The sequence below is a fragment of the Bemisia tabaci genome, chromosome 7, assembly GCF_918797505.1.
Source record: "Bemisia tabaci chromosome 7, PGI_BMITA_v3".
In the NCBI taxonomy this organism is placed as follows: Eukaryota; Metazoa; Arthropoda; class Insecta; order Hemiptera; family Aleyrodidae; genus Bemisia; species Bemisia tabaci.
Window position 1 is genome coordinate 43,547,604 of NC_092799.1, and position 19,532 is coordinate 43,567,135.

Here is a 19,532-nt window from a genome sequence, read left to right on the forward strand (position 1 = left end):
TCGACCCCCTCTTAACTTAATTTCTGAGCAGCCCATCTTTAAGATACTTTTTCACGGTCAATTATTTTCCCGAGGATGTTTTCCTGGTCATTAAAAGGTACATTTATCGCTCACTGGAGATTGAAACTGTGTTGCGTGCGAGCTGTGCGACTGTGGGCATTACCGCTCCCACGCTCCATGTTCGGGTTGTTCGGCGCACGACGGATTAATTAGGCTTGTTTGGGCGCGTTCAAGTGGGCTTGACCGACTCTTTTAATTGACACCTGTGCTGGAGCAGCGCACGTAGTAGTTATCGGTATTTATGATACCATTATTTTTCCCATTAAGTTTACAGCCGCGAATTCAAATTATGAATTTTAGATTTGCCGCCCACCCGCGGATTGAGCGCAATCAGTGCTGGTTAGAATTAAATTGTGAGGACATGCTAACAAATTGCAAAAAAAAAAAAAAAAATTAGCATCACAGACTCACTGGAAAAAAAACACATTGGATCTAGAGTTCAGAATCTTAAAACCATCGACAAGAAAAAGTACTCTTGATTCAATCAGATTTAAGCTTAAATCAAGAACCAAGCCTCTTAATTTAAGCGGATTTCGTTTTGATTCAAGCAAAAATCCGATTGAAGCAAGAGTATTTTTTCTTGTCAATGTTTTCAAGAGTCCGGACTCTAGATACAATGTGTTTTTTTTTCTAGTGTATAGGAACCATCCATTTCCACCAATAGGATTGCTCCATATTGTATATGTCTTCTTTGTCTATCTATTTTAATAAGCTGTCAAGTTTTTTAGGGCATGGATAGTGCCGAAACATTGCTCTCAATGCAGTCGCCGGACTCCCCTGCGTCTGTGAGCGGTGCAATCTCGAGCGGTGCGAAACGCGCGGGCGATGCGCGATGGGCCACGGTCCGCGGTGAGGTCGGCGGGTCAGAGAACTTGACCGGTAATGAAGCCTTACCGGCCGGGCGTCGGAGCCGGCTCTACGTCCCGCTCCCCATCTTCCGAAAGGAAGTCGGACGTCCACTACGAGATGATGGGGCCGACTGCGAGTCCGCCGCGAATGGATGTAAAAACCAAACATGTCGCTCAACCGCTGAACCCCAGAATGCATGCGTTCTTGCGGACCGCGAGACTCGGAGAAGAAAGGACTTGCGGGGTTTTGACTCGGATCGATTCGGCGAGGGTACAACTTACAAGTTCCCGTCGAGTCGTGCCGGTGCGTTCGCCTTCCTCGAATTAAGACGCTTTCCCGAGCCCTGCGGATTCCGCAGATCCCGAAACCCTGTTGTCAGATCTACACTGGAAAAAAACCACATTGGATCTAGAGTCCAGACTCTTAAAAACATCGACAAGAAAAAATACTCTTGATTCAATCAGATTTAAGCTTAAATGAAGAACCAAGCCTCTTAATTGGAGCGGATTTCTTTTTGATTTAAGATTATATCTGATTGAATCAAGAGTCTTTTTTCTTGTCAATGTTTTAAAGAGTCTGGACTCTAGATCCAGTGTGTTTTTTTTCCCAGTGGGTGATGCAGTCATCGACAATCATCTTCAATGGGTCAGTTGTGCTTGTCACAGAATCGTGTTTTGATGCTTTATTCTTGCAGATCAACTAAAAATATTAAGATCTGTCCAAACAGCAACTTTCTACGTTGAATATGAACCGGGAAATCGCGCCTTGAAAAACTCGATTTATGACGTCATCCACTGGCGTGGTACATACCATGTTACACACCACCGCGGTGAATGACGTCAAAAACCCCCTTTTTCAAAGGACGATATCCCGGTTAGTATTCAACGTAGAAAGTTGCGGTTTGGACAGATCTCCTTATTTTTTGCTAATCTACAAGAATCAAGCGTCAAAACACGATTCTGTTACCAGCGCAACCGGCCCATTACATTCATACTGAGTCTTTTCATTAAAATATTCATTTGTCCCATTGAAACTGCCCTCTTTTATGGTAATGTTGGTTCCACCCCGACATTCATTTAATCCGAGTAATTTTCTTTAGATCCCAGGATTACACAACTTCTCTGACGTCAACATAATGGGCCTGTTGCATGCAAGAGATACAGCCGCGCGAATAGACTCTTTAGGGGTTAAATGACACAAAAATTACGATGGTCTCATTAGAAAAGTCTGAAATACACTCCTTACTGCGCAATTTGCGTTGTTAGGAACGCGCTTTTTCAAATTTCCCGCAGCTGGGGGCAGTTTTCTAATCACCGGAAACGAGCAAACGGCGGGCTCGGTGATTTCCGGAAGATACCGAGTCGTTGCTGTTGTTGTTATTTTTTCCTTCAGTTTGTTTACAAACCCAACGTGATCTCTTATGGTGGTCCATATACGCTTTATGCGCTAACCAAATCGATCAACTTTTAAATATCCAACGCAATCCTCCTACATTTCATTTCACGATATCACGAGCTCCGATTTTTAGGTTTTCCTCTCTTGGAATATAAGCCAATAAATCATCAGAAGAAGAAGAAGATTTTTAGGTTATGTTGTCAGTTTTAGTTGACCGGAAATAGCCGCGAGTTGCCGCTAGAAAACTGCCCCCCGACGCGGGAAATTTGAAAAAGCGCATTCCTAACAACGCAAATTGCGCAGTAAGGAGTGTATTTCAGACTTTTTTAACGTGACCATCGTAATTTTCGTGTCATTTAACTTATAAAAAGTCTATTCGCACGGCTGTATCTCTTGCATGCAACAGGCCCATTATTTTGAAAATCTGGCAAGTATGGGTTTGGATCCCGGGGGGCATCTGTCGCGTCGACCTCTGGTCTGGAGACCTCGAAATCCTAATGGTCGAGTGAAGAGCGATTTGGTTTTTATAGCCACGTCTCTCCTTTCCTACGGTTATTTATCTCCATCTACGGCTCTTTTCTATTCATTATTACTCTAACCGATCATTAACTAGTAGCAGAAACTACTATGTGTATACATTACAATAGCAAGTATAATGTAGCCACGTTTACTCGCCACAAATCACTGAGAGAGGCAGAACTTTTTGAGGGTGTAAGCAATAATTTGCATTTAGCTTTTTCGGTATCCGTGGAAGTCTGGCTCATCGACGTGAATCAATTTTCAAGTCTCCAAATGACTGAAGTTAACTTATAAAATGAGGGATTCGCGGCGTTCCTAAATCACACGAAAATATTAGTGTATGTAGACACGATTTTAGTATGATTAGATCTGTGGCATTTGACAAGAAGACCATGCAAAACTTGGCATCAATTTGCATTCGCACAAGATTAATTTATCCCCTATCAAAAGAGAGAAGAAAACGTAACCAACTCTCCTTCGATGCGCGCCTTCTAATCATATGAATACCAATAACTATGCACTTGTACTCAGCAGGACGACTTTGGATCAGTAACGTCAGATGTAAATAGACCGGATATGGTGAAGTGGGGACAATAGCCATGGAAGTCATGTCGTGTGATTTTATTCCTTGTCTCCTTCTTCCTTGTTTTTTTTTTTCTTTCTTTCTTTCTTTTCTTTGACAGCTCAACCACTGATTAATTTTATTTTTAGATATTGTGTCTAAATATTCGTTTTTTTTGTTTGTTGCAGGTGAGTTCTAAAGCTAATAAAACTTCATGATGGTGAATCTTCATAGTCCGTGAGTTAATCTGAATAACTAAATTCTACTCCAAAGAATAGTGTACTGTAATGGTGAAGAAATAGTGAATAGTGTAGAATAGTTACTGGCAAATCGACGTTCGTGACGAACATAATTAGAATAAAGGTATTCCAGAGTCCAGACTCTGAGAAAATTTGACAAGAAAAAATACTCTTGATTCAATCAGATTTTTCCATGAATCGAGAGCCAAGTCTGTTAATTTAAACGGATTTATTTTTTACTCAAGCGTAAATCCGATCGAATCAAGAGTATTTTCTCTTAAATGTTTTGAGAGTCTGGACTCAAAATCCAAGAGATTTTTTTTCCTAATGTACTATCATTTAGTCGAAAGTGTTTTCAAAAAAGTGACGCTGTAATCGGCCCTCCCTGCATCCTGCTTAAGCTCCTCACTCTTTGCCATTTTCGTATGCCTTATGAAACGTATGCTAGGATTCTTAAACTACGGATTTTGCACTTGAGTCGCAACGTAGGTATGTTGAGCTTGATTAATTTCATCAGATTATACAGCACTTTCGACAGCCACGCTTTTTTCCTCTCAAAACTTCCTTTGTGAAAAGATTTCTTCTGCTCTGTGGCGTTGGAACGAATGGTTAATTGATACCTACCCTGCTCTCTCGTTGATCGCTGTTGAGAACCGGATCAATGGGAGTTCTTTTTTTTCGAGGCATCAGTTTTTGGCACTTGTTCTCGCGAGAGCGGTGCGTTTCTCGCATCGATTTCGAAGTCGCGTCACGAGGCTGCTCTATCGTTTCTCTCCGGAATCAACTTGTTTTCAAATCCTCCCATATTCTAGCCTAGAGTACCTATATTAAGAGAGTATGGCCACTGGGTCCCATGGAGAGGCTTAGGACCCAAAAATGGCGGTGCTTTGTTTTGGTTTTTGATGATGGGAGGGGGGTCATTGCCAACTTTTGACGGTTATCACCAACCGCACTTGCTGCCAACCTTACTACATCTAAGATCATTTTTCTCAAAAATTGCACACGATTAGCCTTAAAAATATGTAAAAAAGTCGCAATAGTGCATTAGGGTAAAGTTCTCGTTACGATAAGCAAAGACAACTACATTTTGAATCATTTTGCATAACATTAACTTTATGGCGTCCGCCATTTTTGGGTCCTAAGGGCTCCATTCAGCCTAAGATGGCTGAGCCAATCAGAGGTGGTAACTCCAGTGGCCATACTCTCTCAATATAGGTACTCTAGTCTAGCCTTGCTGTCTCACATCTAGATTATTTTCACGCTGATAACAGTGCACCCAAACGATGTTACTATCCTGCGACACCGCACTTAACACCAGTCAAAGTTCAGCCGATGTATTGAAAGTGGAGATTTTTACATACGCTTTATATTATTTTAAGCGCTCAGCCGATAGGGCCGCTAGTGGCAATGGTATCAAATGGCGCACCGGCTCATTCGTATCTCATCGAATAGGGACCTCACATATTTAGGATAGATTATTGTGTGATACATGTATTTAATGCTTTTGATATCGAACTACGGAGGACGCTAATCTTCTTCCTATAATTCATTGGTTTCATGGTACGGTAGTTTTTTCAAAATCGGTCTTGGAAATTTTCATTGAGGCGAGTTTTTTTCTCATCGATGCTCATTCTCTTCGGGGAACTTAAAAAAGCGCCTACATAGAAAATAATGTTATGGTTATGCCGTAAAGCAAAAATTAATACGTCTCATATCAGCTGAGTTCTTTTTAGGTTTTTAATATATTCCAGTGCGCCATCAATTAATAAAAATTGTATTTTTCACTTTTAAGCACAGACTGACAGCTGAGAGCTTCTCTAATGCGAACATGATACGACTTTTCCGTTTGTTTTATTCGTTTATTTCATCACATTTTTTTAAAGATATTTTCTGGCAAGAAAAGAGAAGACCCAACTTCAGATACCGAATAGTTCCTTTACCTTTTCTAGTGAATCCGAGCGACACCCTATTGGCAGCACAGAGGAGCATTGAGAGCTCACGCGGCACGCCTCGCGCCTTCAATTTTGCAGATGCAACACGGACATCCATCAAGCACGAATAGTTGTATCTCTGCGCCGCAACCAAAGCGCGTCCGTTCCCTTGCTCTATTTCCATCGTGTGTTGATTCCAATTGGTCTAGTGGCGATTTAAGGCCTACGTGAGCTACAGCCGAAGATAGTAGAGACGTAATCAGGCCTTCTTTTTTAAAATTTGCGATAAATTTTCAAAATCGAACTGAACTCTTAAAATAATTAGATTCCAAAATGAAATTTGGCAAGCAGGAACTTCTTTTAAGCCTTAAATTCTGTTTAATTTTTAGGCGAAACGTGCCTGTGTGGACATCCGTCCTTCAGTGGCGAGGCGTAAATGATCGATCATCGATATTCCTCCATTTGAAGCCATGTGGTAAAATATCGATTATTCAGGTGTCTGTTGCGAACTCTCTGTTTATCGATCCTTTTCCATAAGGTCCAGTTACACGATCAAATTGAGCCATCAAATTGGGCCTCTCATTGGTCGCATCCTCGCCTCAGGTCTTTTTCCACCAATCAGAGCTTCAGTTTGATGGCTCAATTTGATCGTGTAACTGAACCTAAAGGTTTAAATAGCAGATCGATCGATATAATTCAAAGTACGCCATGCCACTGCCGTCCTCTCTACTTTTTTGTTGCGCTGTAACCTTTTTAACGTCGGCGAGGTGGTCTCGAATCGACATTGCGGGATTATAGAACTCAATGATGACTGCTGACTGTTGAGTGTTCGATTGTGGCCTGCCAACGTCCGCCAAGTTCAAGCAAACGACTAGCGACCACTCTTCTCCGCAGTGACGGACGATTAAACCTCAGCCCCAGAGCCAAGCAACGGCTGGCGTTTAGCCTGGTTTGGCCCCGGTTCTTGCCGCCGTGGCTTGAACGGAACCTCTCCAGTCGGAATGATCTCACCGCGAAGGAATCAACGTTTTTTGCTGATACAGGCTTGGCAGGCTCGTCTGAAATTGTTGACCGACATAAGTTTTCAATGTGTCAAAGAAAAATTGTACCTCGCAATTTCAACCCCAAGATGGCTACAAAAATCAGTAGATGCGGATCCAGCAATTCAGCAACACCGGATTTCTTCCATTTAAACCCACGCTAAATAATCGATTTTTGTCGGAGCACGTGGCCCCTCCCAAGAATCGATAAATTTCCATGGGTTCAAAAGGAGGAAATGCGGTGTTGCCTAGTTGTTGCATCCCCCAATGCCAATCAGAAATGGATTTCCAGCTGTCGATACCCTCTCTATAAAGTCATGACATAATTTTAAAATGCCGTCCTTAAATTACGTCAGGTACTTAGGAGGTAGAACTACCTGACAAATCCCCTACTCCAAAAGCGAGTGGGGTCTGGGTGACCTGACATGGAGGGATGGAGGTAAAATCGGTAGTAAAACCTGATGTCTTTCAGAAATTTTCTACAATTGCAGAGAGAAAAATAAATGGTAGAACCTTTGAGTTTGGGTAGAGCCGTGTTTATCAATCGCTAAATTGCGAAACCACGTATCTCCATTGCGGTGTTTCAAAATGTCCATTTTTTTGTATTTTTTTCAAGGAGAGACATAAGCCAACCTCATAGGTTAAAATTTTTACAGAATATTCTGCTTAGGAGGAGAAAAATCAAGGAAGTTTTCAATGAATCACATTGACTAGTTTTTTACGGAATACCATGAAGTTTGACAGGAAATCTGCAACGTTGAAAATGGAAATACGTGGTTTCATGCTTCGGCCATCGATTTGTGATTTCTTGAAACGTTAAAAAAAAGCGATTATGCCACCAGCATTAGCAGATTGTGGCTATAGTTCAATGTCCAATCAATTTAACCATGATAGCACTCCAGTTCCACACTCTCTGACCGATGATGTAGGATACAACTTTCGATACTTTGTACCTTAGCCGCCATTTCACAAAGGCAACATTAATAGCAACAGCCTTGAAAGTTCCGGAACCACATACGTAGCTCTTCTTTGGTTTACAAAATTGTATTTTTTTTTTTTTCATAATCAGCGATGGATGCTGGAGTCAAAATGTTAGTTCTACTCTCCCTTTTGTTTTCTCCCATTTTCGCAGTCAAGATTCAAAGCCAGCTGTCAACACTAGAGCGTCACTCGTCATTGACATGTACGCGCTAAGCATGCCGCTAATTTCCGCTAATACCTCGCTTTAATAATCTAAAAAACCCGCCGCCGCCGCGTCGCGTCATTTGGGTAAAAATAGAAAAAAGATAGAGAAAAGAAGTCTCTCAGGTTTCGAATCAGTGTCGCCATTTCAGCAGCAAGTCTCCAAATAACTCTAAATCAAGAATGATGTTGATATTAATTTAATTTTTTCAAGAGTTGGCACTTGCCGCGCAGTTTTTTTTCCATTCAAGCGGCAAAACCGGAAATGAGCAGTAGTAAGTTCATAGCCGTGGTCGAATTTCTAAGGCGGATCACTCCAACAATCTCGCAGATGTAATTTCTCGGCTTGGGTAACTTGATTATTTTTATTCGATCTTTTGGATTTTTCGTCAAAATGGACGCATTTAAATCAAACGGAACTATATCCCTCGTGACATAAACCTTGGCATGCATGCATTCTTATAGATCGCAAGGCTCTTGTCAGGATGGGTATAGTTCCTTTCGATTTAAATATGTCCAAATGAGTTTAGTTGCTGCCAAAAATTCTTGAATCGACAGGGAAAAGTAAACAATTTCAAAATTCAAGGAAAATCACCGTGCTCAAAGTTCACACTTTTCTTTATAGCCCTGTAGTTTTCTATTTTAAAAAAAAAATCGTTAAGAATCGCTAATATAGCAGATCTCGTGCTGGCTGTCATGTTTTAAGGACCTGTAACATAAGAAGAAAAAACCCGCTATGATAATATAATCCTTTTTATTTTTTCAAAATAAATCAACAATCCTCCACCTGAGCCACAGTAGATCGAGTCAATCGGAAAGTTCGGGCATGAAATTTTTGATGCAAATTTTGATGTTTATTTCGTCACATTTTAAACAATGAGGGGTGTTCCTAGAGAAAAATTGTAAAAGGGAACTAACGGAACCTTTTTTTAGAACCTCAAAATTTTGAATAAACGGAGTTATAAGCGTTTAAAGTTTCCAAATTTTGTCCGACCTTTCCTGTTGACTCGATCCACCGTGGCACCGCGCCCCAGTCGCCAATAACGAACGGAGCGGCCCCTGCTATGGCAGGCGTGCATCGAAACAATCACATTTCGTGAACGGCATGGCCATTCAACTCAGCCGCCATTAGCATCACCATCAGCGCCGCTTATGGCTCTCCAGCGTTGCCAGCATCACCACACAATTCAACAATTGTTGATCGAAATCTTTGGGAGAAGATCCTATTTTCGATGAGATCTGACAACCAGGCCGAGGCTCATGGCTTGTTAATTAATGGTATTGTACCCACTCGAAACTCGGTTCGCCTTAAAGGTGCAGGTGAACCGCGAACCGAACCACTCAAAGCTGAAAATGGCGCCACGGCCACGGGGTTAGCCAAACGCCTGGAAAATGGGCCGATCCGCAAGCGTAGAGCCAGGCGAACTTTTAGTCCCTTTTCATGGAGAGTATAGACAAGTGGAATCTATTTCTGATTGGTCACGGATCCATGGTCTGGCTGGCTCCTATGGTGTTACAAAGTTTGTACAAGTTTGTAATACAAACGATCACAAATACGGGGAAAACAACCCTTGGGCTAGTCCTAGAACGGCAACACCCAGATTTTGGGTAGACACGTACCTTCGCAGGACTAGACATGGTGCAATGTTCCAGGAAAAATATTAATAACATCGTCATTTTCCTCCCGTAAGAATGTATCATTGTTACCAAGGCCACTCCCGCAAATTGCAAATCGGGAGAATCCAGGGCATATCTGACTAGAAATTTTACTGATTTTTCTTCTGATCTCGTGCAAAAATCAGAACAATTTTCTAGACAAAAATTGCACCGGGGTCAGGGCCGGATTTACGCACTTGCCACCCATGGGCCGCCTGTATTTTGCCGCTCCCTTCTCATGTGTTTTGAAACATAAAAAAAAAAAAATAAAGTGAACGTGCCGGAGGGGGAGGGGTGCATAAGACGCGTTTACCTACTCATGTTGGATACATTTTTTGCGAAAGCCCTGTCAACACTACTAGTAAAATTTCACGGAACTTTGCGCGAAAGTTAAGTTCCGTAAACCTGTCTCTGTGTGGACAAGATTCTCCATTCATAAGAAATGAACCAAAAAATTATGAAAGAACAAACATAAATATGGTTGAATAATTTTAACTTCCACTGCGCCGCCGCTGCGCCGCGCTGATCGCACTGTGTTTGGCGCAATGTGTGAAGTATTCCTGCAGCCTTGTAGGCGCTATGCGGTTCACGCCAACCGCTCCTGACCGCACTGTGTTTGACGTAATGCGTGAAGTATTCCTGCAGTCTTGTAGGCGCTATGCGTTTCACGCCAACCGCTCCTGACTGCACTGTGTTTGACGCAATGGATGAAGTATTCATGCAGCCTTGTAGGCGCTAATATGTGTTACATGCCGACCGCCGCGCCGAGGGCTTGTCCTTTTCATTTCAAGTCCTCGTCATCATTCCTCTCTGCGCTAAGCTTTAGGCCAAATTGCGTGTTTAGTTCCTCTCTTATAACTCGACTAATTCAAGATGCTATCTCTTGTATCACCGAAAAACGAAAAAAATTCGAAATTCCTATTCTCTCAGGAAAGAGAGATTTTGTCCCCTTTTCTCATTGACACTTTTTTTTCTGAATCCGATTTTTTTTTACGTACATTAAAATTGTAGAAGCCGCCCCCTAAATTTGCCGCCATGGGCCGCGGCTCATATGGCCACCCCCTTTATCCGTCTCTGACCGGGGTACATTCCTTTAAGAAAATGAATTGTTTGAGTCAATTTTGCAACCTCGGAATTCAGTTACGTTCCTTCGTCCGGGGAACGGAAAACTCTCCTCAAGACAAATATTTCATCGGGAAGAATTTAAAAAAATGAATTGTTTGAGTCATTTTTCAACCTCGGAATACGTTCCATCGTCCGGGGAACGGAAAACTCTCCTCAAAACAAATATTTCATCGGGAAGAATTTAAAAAAATGAATTGTTCGAGTCATTTTGCAACCTCGGAATTAAGTTACCCTCCTTCGTCCAGGGAACGGAAAACTCTCCCCAAAACATATATTTCATCGGGAAGTATTTTGCCGCGCTTCTGGATGTTCATAAGGCGTTTTACCGTTTCACGGCAGATTATTAGGTAATACATTTTCCCGCTTGTGCGAAGTCGTGGGCAATTTTGTACATTTAGCATGTAGATTTACGAGTAATTACCGATCGGATATCCACCGGCCTTGTAAATGTAGTGATAGATCAAGCGCCAAATTTCTGTTCTACAGCATAGTCTCATTTAAATGCTCCCCCTCCTCAACCATCGCACAGTGGATCAACTCAATGAGCGACGTCGGACATGAAATGTTTGACTAATACTGCAAATTTTGATTTTTATTCCGTCACATTTTAAATTGTAAGGGGTGCTTTCAGCAGAAAATTTCACGAGGAAACCAATGGAGCCACTTTTAAAACCCCAAAATTGTGTAAAAAACGGAGTTATAATCTTTTAAAGTTTCCAAATTTTGTCCGACCTCTCCTATTGACTCGACCTATTGTGTGTCGGTGATCGGCGAGCTAATATTGACCTGAGCGTCCCTGCGTCGCCGCGCAGTATAGGCAACTCCACTCTCGTTTGCTCCGATCGTTCTCGGCCGAGACTTCAATTAGCCGAAATGTTGGCGGAAGCGTTCGTGTTTTGGCAATCGGTAAAGGGGATCCTTCGCTAATTGTATGTCCGACCGTAGTTCATGCTCCTCCTCTACAGGGTGATCCACCTATGCCAATCGTTCCCTATCGCCCCATCAGTTGTAGGAGCCAAACCGAGAGTAATTCAATCTCTTAGTCTCAAAAGGTCTCAATGACCCATCTCGGAAAAATGATATTTTTCAGGGGACGATAAAAACTGCGTAACTGTCAGAAAAGGAGTGTTTCTGCGCGAAAAAATGAACATCGTGGAAAACCCGAGTCGAGTCGTTTTCGATTTGAAAGATTCAATTAGATCCATTACAACAATGGAAATTGTTTCTTTGGCAGTGTATCAGGAACATTTTCCTAGAGTTTACGAAGTAATGAATCACGTAGGGTAAAACTTATTTTAGTTGTGAAAGCGAAAGTATCCGTGTTGTAATGCAGTTTCCTGATCGTCACAAGTTGAGGCGTTATGTTGTCGAAAGGAAAATTTGTCGCCGTGTGACCAGGAAACGGTTTTATTTGTTGTAATGGATGTCTTTTCTTTAATTCCTCGAAAAATCAAGGAAAATTTAGGAAATTCTACGTCCCAAAACGTTGAAAAGTCAGGGAGAAGTCAAGAAATTCTACAATCCAATAGAACATGTCTTCTTGTTATGGTTCTCACAAACACCTCGATAGCAGCGGAAGGTCTCTTTCTGCCACACGAAGTAAAAAAAAAAAAAAACTTTTTTTACGAGGACTAAACTTCAATTAATACGAAATACTGCAATTTTCGATGCAGCTAACTGAAATTTTCAGACCAAGGAATAATCGAACTTCAGTTCAGATAACCAAAGGCTTTCGTGAAGAATACAAGTCATAGTATGGCTAACAAAAGTTTCGGTCACAGTGATTGAAGTTCGATTCCCAAGACTAAAAACTTCAGTCACCTGGACTGAGCTGATAGTTGACATTGATAGACGAAGCGATAAACAACGAATACGAAGAGAAACTGAAGCGCTCCTATTGGTGGAAGTAAGTGTTCGCGATGGACGAAGGAGGTGAGTAATAGACTAACTAACCCCAACCCATGAGAGACCCTTTAGCTAGTCCATCATATTCTCCCCAAGCCTATAAGAACCACCCGGTTCAACCAACAGGATCGCTTCATCTCCATTTTCCTTCTTTGTCTATCACTTAGTTTATCAATTTCAATAATCAGTCCCCCGGAAAACTTAGTGTTCTGTTCGAACCAAAGTTTTGTTCTATGCCCGGGGAACTTGACGGCACCCTGTACACAACTCGAGCGCCGATCGAGTCGATACGCAAATTGGATCCGCAGTGCGTGTAGCCGTCTGCGAAAAACGAACACACTTGACATTCTAATATGATGCTTTGGCCGTGGGCCCGCTGCCCCCCGTCTCCCCCCCGTCCCCCGCCCTTCACTCCTTTTGGGGCGCAAAGCTCCCGGCGGCGACTCTGGCCCGAGGCCCCTGCTCCGCCCGACGGCTAGTCGCCGATCCAGCGCGCGCCCATCGCAACCTCCTACTTCCGCGTTCCTTTGTGCTTTTTCGCGTTGAATATTGTTTTCCCGTCGGTTTTCTCCTAACGCGACGGACCCTTTTCTCGTGTATAGTGGCGGTGCGTTTTCCCTCTTCCTCGAAGAGGAATAATCAACGTTTACAATGTTAGCTCTCGAGAAACATTGAAAGTAAAGAGAGTTCGGTTCCCACGGTACATCAAAGTTTTTGCCGAAGGTCACCGAGGTTCTAGATCGCACGAACCGGACACTGGGAAAAAAACACATTGGATCTAGAGTCCAGACTCTTGAAAACATTGACAAGAAAAAGGACTCTTGATTCAATCAGATTTTTGCTTAAATCAAAAGGAAATCCGCTCTAATTAAGAGGCTTGGTTCTTGATTTAAGCAAAAATCCGATTGAATCAAGAGTATTTTTTCTTGTCGATGTTTTTAAGAGTCTGGACTCTAGATCCAATGTGTTTTTTTTTTTCCAGTGTAACTTTTCAGTTCGGGTACCCGATTCGCCAAAAGAAGTACGAGTCTCGTTGCTATAACAGAAGCGTTGAGTATCTAAACTCAAGTTCGGTTTCCATGAATGAAAAGTTCGGCTACCTGAAACGGAAACGTTGAAATTTTGTGTAAACTGAGATTTTTTCCCTCAAGTCGACCATGAACATAAAGTATGCGTTTTTCATTAATTTTATGCGAATGGAGATTTCTTGATGCGGTGTATGTGACGATTCTGCGATGTTCGAAATGAAGTGGTCTCGGAAATACTTGTGTTTGCCTTAGACGACCGTATTCCAGAGCTCAACTTACCATTTTGGCGAGGAAGTGACTCAGATGTGGTGGGGAAGTTTTCGTGTAAAGGATTTCTTTCGAAAACGATTTTGGACCCCGAAGTATGCTTAGACGACTAGATTCAGATCCTAACGAATAATCTCAGTGAAAAACACATAAAATGGAAGGACTTTACTTTAATATTCGGCCTTGCCCCCTGTGTCTCTTGATTGTAACGAACGTATTCGGTGAAAGAATTCGCGCTGATAAATCGTGGTGATTCAGCCCTCTGACATCGAGGAGGTGAGAATTTATTGATCCGTCATCTGGACCAAGTTTAACAGATTAACAACGATTTTACGTATCGAAATAACCTGTAGGGCATCCAGCGGGTCGATTGTTGAAATTGATAGACAGAGCTATTGACAAAGAAGACAAAAGAGACATGGAGGGATCCTAGCGATGGAAGCGGATGGTTGCAATAGACAAAGGAGGTAGGTAATAGTCTAACTAACGGCAACTCACGAGAGACCCTTTAGTTAGGTCCATCATTTACCCCCTTAGTCTACACGAACCACCCAAATTAACCAATAAGATCGCTACATACTCATGTTCCCTTGGTCTATCGCTTTGTTTATGAAATTTCAACAATCGGTCCGGAATCTAATTTTTTAATGGAATTCTGGCTGAAACTGTATTTCTTGGTATTTATCGAGGCGTAATGCCTCCTCTAGATTTGATGATTATAATGTATTTAATGGAAAGATATTCTGAGAATCGCAACTCTGCACTGGAAAAAAACCCACATTGGATCTAGAGTCCAGACTCTTAAAAACATCGATAAGAAAAAATACTCCTGATTCAATCGGATTTTTGCTCAGATCAAGAACCAAGCCTCCTAATTTGAGCGGATTTCCTTTTGATTTCAGCAAAAAGCTGATTGAATCAAGAGTATTTTTTCTTGTCAATGTTTTCAAGAGTCTAGACTCCAGATCCAATGTGTTTTTTTTTTGTTTTTTTTCAGTGTGAAAAAGTCATCCCAAAAAAATTGGCCATTTTGCTCATGGAATCTCTTTGTTCGTTCTCTGCTAATCGTTTTCGTGGCTAGCTTGTTAATCTTGGTGGTGGGTAGTCGTGCGTAGCTACCGCGGCTCAGAAGCAAGGTGCTATTGTCTTACCTTCATTCCACAGAGGAGGGGAAGGGGGCTATGACGAAAGCTGATGCGAAGATGATGTTCGAATATTAATTCGATTTGACTCCTTGATCGGCCGCCCACGATGGGTTGCAGTGGAGAGGCGTGAGCGATCGATTATTGATATTTCCCCGATTGAAGCCATGGTAAAGAATCGAGTATTAAGGTGTTCGTCGCGAACACCCTGTTTATCGATCCTTTTCCATAGGTTTAAATGGCAGATCAGTAGATAGATTGCAAAGCACGCCACGCCACTGATGGGTTGGGCCTCAAGAGGACGGATTACTAGAATAGTTTAGAGGAGTTATGAGCTTTTTAAGTTTCCAAATTTTGTTCAACTTCTCACATTGACTGGATCCACTGAGCTGCGTTTTTCCTCAGCACGTCAGCACTATCCACGCATCACCTTGCGAGTTCCTAAGCCAGCGTTTCGAGTGTTGACCCGTTATCTAATGACCTCAATCGATAATCCCCATCTTGGCAATGCTATCTATCGATCGAGGTCTTTCGATAACGAGTCGATAATCGACCCGCTGCGCTGATACGCGATACGTCCACGCCTACACTCGTCCGATGGAGGTGCATCTTGCAGCCCACGCGGGTCAGTGTTGGTGTTGAGGGCAAAAGTCAGAACAACGGAAGTTGTTGAGAAAAGTACGCCATTAGCTCTTGTTTCCAGGCAAGATTCGCAATTTAAGCTCGGAACCTCATGCATAATTTCCGATGATGTACTGCGAGGAAATTGTCTGCGTCTGAAATCATTCGTATAAGATGCACTGTGCACCACTGACTGATATTGTGTAGCTTTCTCCTCGAAGGCTCTGCGCAGACAGAAGCGGATCCAGCAATTTGGCAACACCGGGTTTCCTCCATTTAAACCTATGTTAAATAATCGATTCTTGTCAGAGCACCTGCCCGCTTCAAGAATCGATACATTTTCATAGGTTTAAATGGAGAAAAACAAGGTCACCAATGCGTGCAGAAGGTCTGATTAACCTAGAGAGGAGGTGCATCGAACAAAAAGGGTTGAATGATTTCGACACAGCTAACCCAATTTGGACCGCGTTAAACGGAAAGGAACCAAGCCACATCAGCAATTGCCCAATTTAATTGGGCAATTTAATTTTTTCTATGAAAACAGTTTTGCAGATTTTTGTTGAAATCTCACAAGGGGAGCTTCCCAAGTGTAACCGGAATTTCGAGATGAAATTTCGCATGAAGATACTAGAGATGAATTTAGGGATGCCGTATTTTTTCGTTTTTTCGAATGGGGTCGGGAAAGCCCTCAAAAAAAGGGCTAAAGATGCGGAAAAACGCGTGCGCTAGCGGCACAAGGTAAATGTAGGTGATAGAGGCTCCGCATCCTTATCAGTACCGCATGGCCAAACGGTAGCGCACTCGCCTCGCAGGCGGGTGGTCTCAGGATCGGATCCTGATTGCAACTCGTAATTTTATTTTACTTTATGCTTGTTTATTTTTCACTTACTTTCTTTTGCACCATTCGCTCCGCAAACCGACTTACGAGGTAGAACACGTAGTGACTGAAGATTTTTTACATATGCTGATAAAAACTCGAAGTTTCTCTTGGATTGAAACGTTATATACAAATTGAATAAACAAAACACTCTATAACTCACCAAATTTCGTTGCCAAGCTGAATTTCCGGAGTATCAGTCAGTACTGACTGATACTCCGGAAATTCAGCTTGGCAACGAAATTTGGTGAGTTATAGAGTGTTTTGTTTATTCAATTATATATAACGTTTCAATCAAGAGAAACTTCGAGTTTTTATCAGCATATGTAAAAAATCTTCAGTCACTACGTGTTCTACCTCGTAAGTCGGTTTGCGGAGCGAATGGTGCAAAAGAAAGTAAGTGAAAAATAAACAAGCATAAAGTAAAATAAAATTACGAGTTGCAATCAGGATCCGATCCTGAGTCCACCCGCCTGCGAGGCGAGTGCGCTACCGTTTGGCCATGCGGGTACTGATAAGGATGCGGAGCCTCTATCACCTACATTTACCTTGTGCCGCTAGCGCACGCGTTTTTCGCATCTTTAGCCCTTTTTTTGAGGGCTTTCACGACCCCATTCGAAAAAACGAAAAAATACGGCATCCCTAAATTCATCTCTAGTATCTTCATGCGAAATTTCATCTCGAAATTCCGGTTACACTTGGGAAGCTCCCCTTGTCAGTTAATTTTCTCCATAGTATACGAAAGCAAATTCCTAAACATTTTCCGAGGAATCCACACAAACGTTCTCTCGTAAAAAATTAAATTGCCTAGTTAAATTTGACAATAGCTGATGTGGCTCGGTTACTTTCTGTTAAACGCAGTCCAATTGGTGTTTTGCACCAACTTCTTGGTATTGCACAGCTCCGTAATTCCGTTTATCCAGAATCTAGTAAAATTCCTATGTGTTCCGAGGAACTATGTGTGTAGGGGTTCGCGTGTAACATAGTTCCTTTCAGCAGGTAAATACGTCCTATTACAAGACAACATTATGCGGGAACCCACTTGTATGTAAGCAATAGCGTGGCGTGATTTTTTCGAATCTGAAGGCTGTCACGCCGTTGCAACTTGCCGCCCATTCTATGCCGCAATTCATTTTTCCCATCATTGAATGCGATGCCTTAAAACACGTATTCTACAAATCTATGTTGTCAATTTCATCGCAATAACTTTCATTCAACGTTTCCTACAATAGGGGATTCTTTCCATGTCAACGTGGAACTTGCCGCCTATTTAATCGAATATTTCAATGGTTAACGCCCAAAAATGACAATATTCGATTGCGTCATTGCCAATTTCCGCTCATGTTTAATCAAAGGCGGATCCAGCAATTTGGAAACACCGGATTTCCTCCATTTAAACCCATGCTAAATAATCGATTCTTGTCACCTGGCCCCTCTAAGAATCGATACATTTCCATAGGTTTAAATGGAGGAAATCCGGTGTTGCCTAATCGCTGGATCGTCAATGTGTTAAATTTATTTTTAAAGAAACCTAACAGCAGTTTTTCTTGAAATATTCTGTGAATTTTCTTCAGTCGATAGAAAATTTTAAGAAGAATTTTTGTCAGTTGTCTTTTAAGAGATGAAAGGAAATCAGCGATTTTGAAACGCTGCAAAGGAGATGCGCATATTTAGACTTAATGCATCGTTGTTTGGTGGGTTACTTGAACAGCTGATTCAAGAATTCGGATGTTCGATGCCGCATAACTTCAATTGGAAACTTTTCCGAATTTCCATCAAAGCTTGGTGAAATCGTCGTGGTGCTGTTCGTTCTTGGATTTTTTTTTTTTTATTAATTCAAAACTTCTCTCTAGAAAAACGAAACTTTTTTGGACTCTTTAAGAATGTAGAACCTTTTGTGGTCGGATTCGGGGCACGTTCCGGCAAATATAAACGGGGAACTAAGTTTCGTAATTGTTGAGGAGGAATCGACAGAGGTGCGGTTAGCAAGCATGGTGCAGATGTTGTTGTGGGAAGCGTTGAAGTCTGCTGTTAAAGTGCATTCCAAGGTGTGCCGTGATAGCCCGACAGGTTTGAATCGACAACTTTCGCTCACGAATTAGATCTAGTTTTGGAAGGCGCGTTAACGCCTCGTTCTATGAGAACCGACATGAATGTCTTATTTAAATGTTTTTTAATGTGTACGATTTTTCAAACTACATGCATAATAATTTGCTTGAACCAACTATACTACTAGACCAATCTTCAGTTGGAACCCCCCTGAACCCCCCCCCCCCCCCCCCCGGATTCGCCCTGAATTCTTTGAGCTTTATTCGCTTCAGCCTTTTTCGTTTCTCTCTATTCATTCAAGATTTTTTAAATAATTAATTAGGGAGGTTTGAGGTCGATCCAAGGCGGAAGGTTCAGGGGGCTAGGACCCCCAACCGTCTCTAAAGATGCATCCTCGCCCTTCTTGCTCTGTTTTGCCGGTTTTATTAAGGCGTATTATTGAGGTGTGTGGAATAAAACAGCCAGAGCGCCTTCAATCTTTTTCACATGCAACACGCACATCCATAGAGTACGAATAGTTGTATCATGCTGTCAAGGCGTCGTGTTATCACTATTGCGAAGCTCAATGCTCCAGGTAAATTCTCTCTGGATGCGTTCCATTCTAATATGTTCAGAAGTAAAATGCAGCTCTCTTTCCTGTGATTTTATTTGAATTTTCGTCATTTTGTGTGCTTTTAGTTTGATATTTTATGCAAAATTTTTTTATGGATAGAATTACGGTCTCGAAAACCTGAAATTTCGGGAAAACTCTCCCAAGGAAGTGTTCTCTCTGCCTCTTGCCCTTCAAAAGTTCAGGAATTTCGAATTCATCATCCAATTTTACGTACGAATACTGTACCGTATTCTTCTTGAATGCACAGCGAAATCCAGAATTTTAACGATTTCCTAGATCCTAGAATCTTCGTTCGAAATTTGCCTCTGCTTAAAAGGCGACTCATCGCGCGTATTTTATTACTTGAAGACTCGTACCGTCATACTTGCAGCATAAGTGAATCCACACGAGAGAAATGTGGTCAAATTTTTGCAATACTCTCTAAATTAAGCAAAAGTGTACAAATTAATTTTTATTCTTAATTCTGGGGTGT

At 41.9% G+C, this 19,532-nt stretch overlaps 1 protein-coding gene across 2 annotated transcripts in view; it reads left to right on the forward strand.

Annotated features, from left to right (window-relative positions):
* The window catches only part of LOC109043420 (uncharacterized), a 295,984-nt gene that overhangs the window by 262,720 nt on the left and 13,732 nt on the right, over nt 1-19,532 (forward strand). The window lies entirely within an intron of this gene.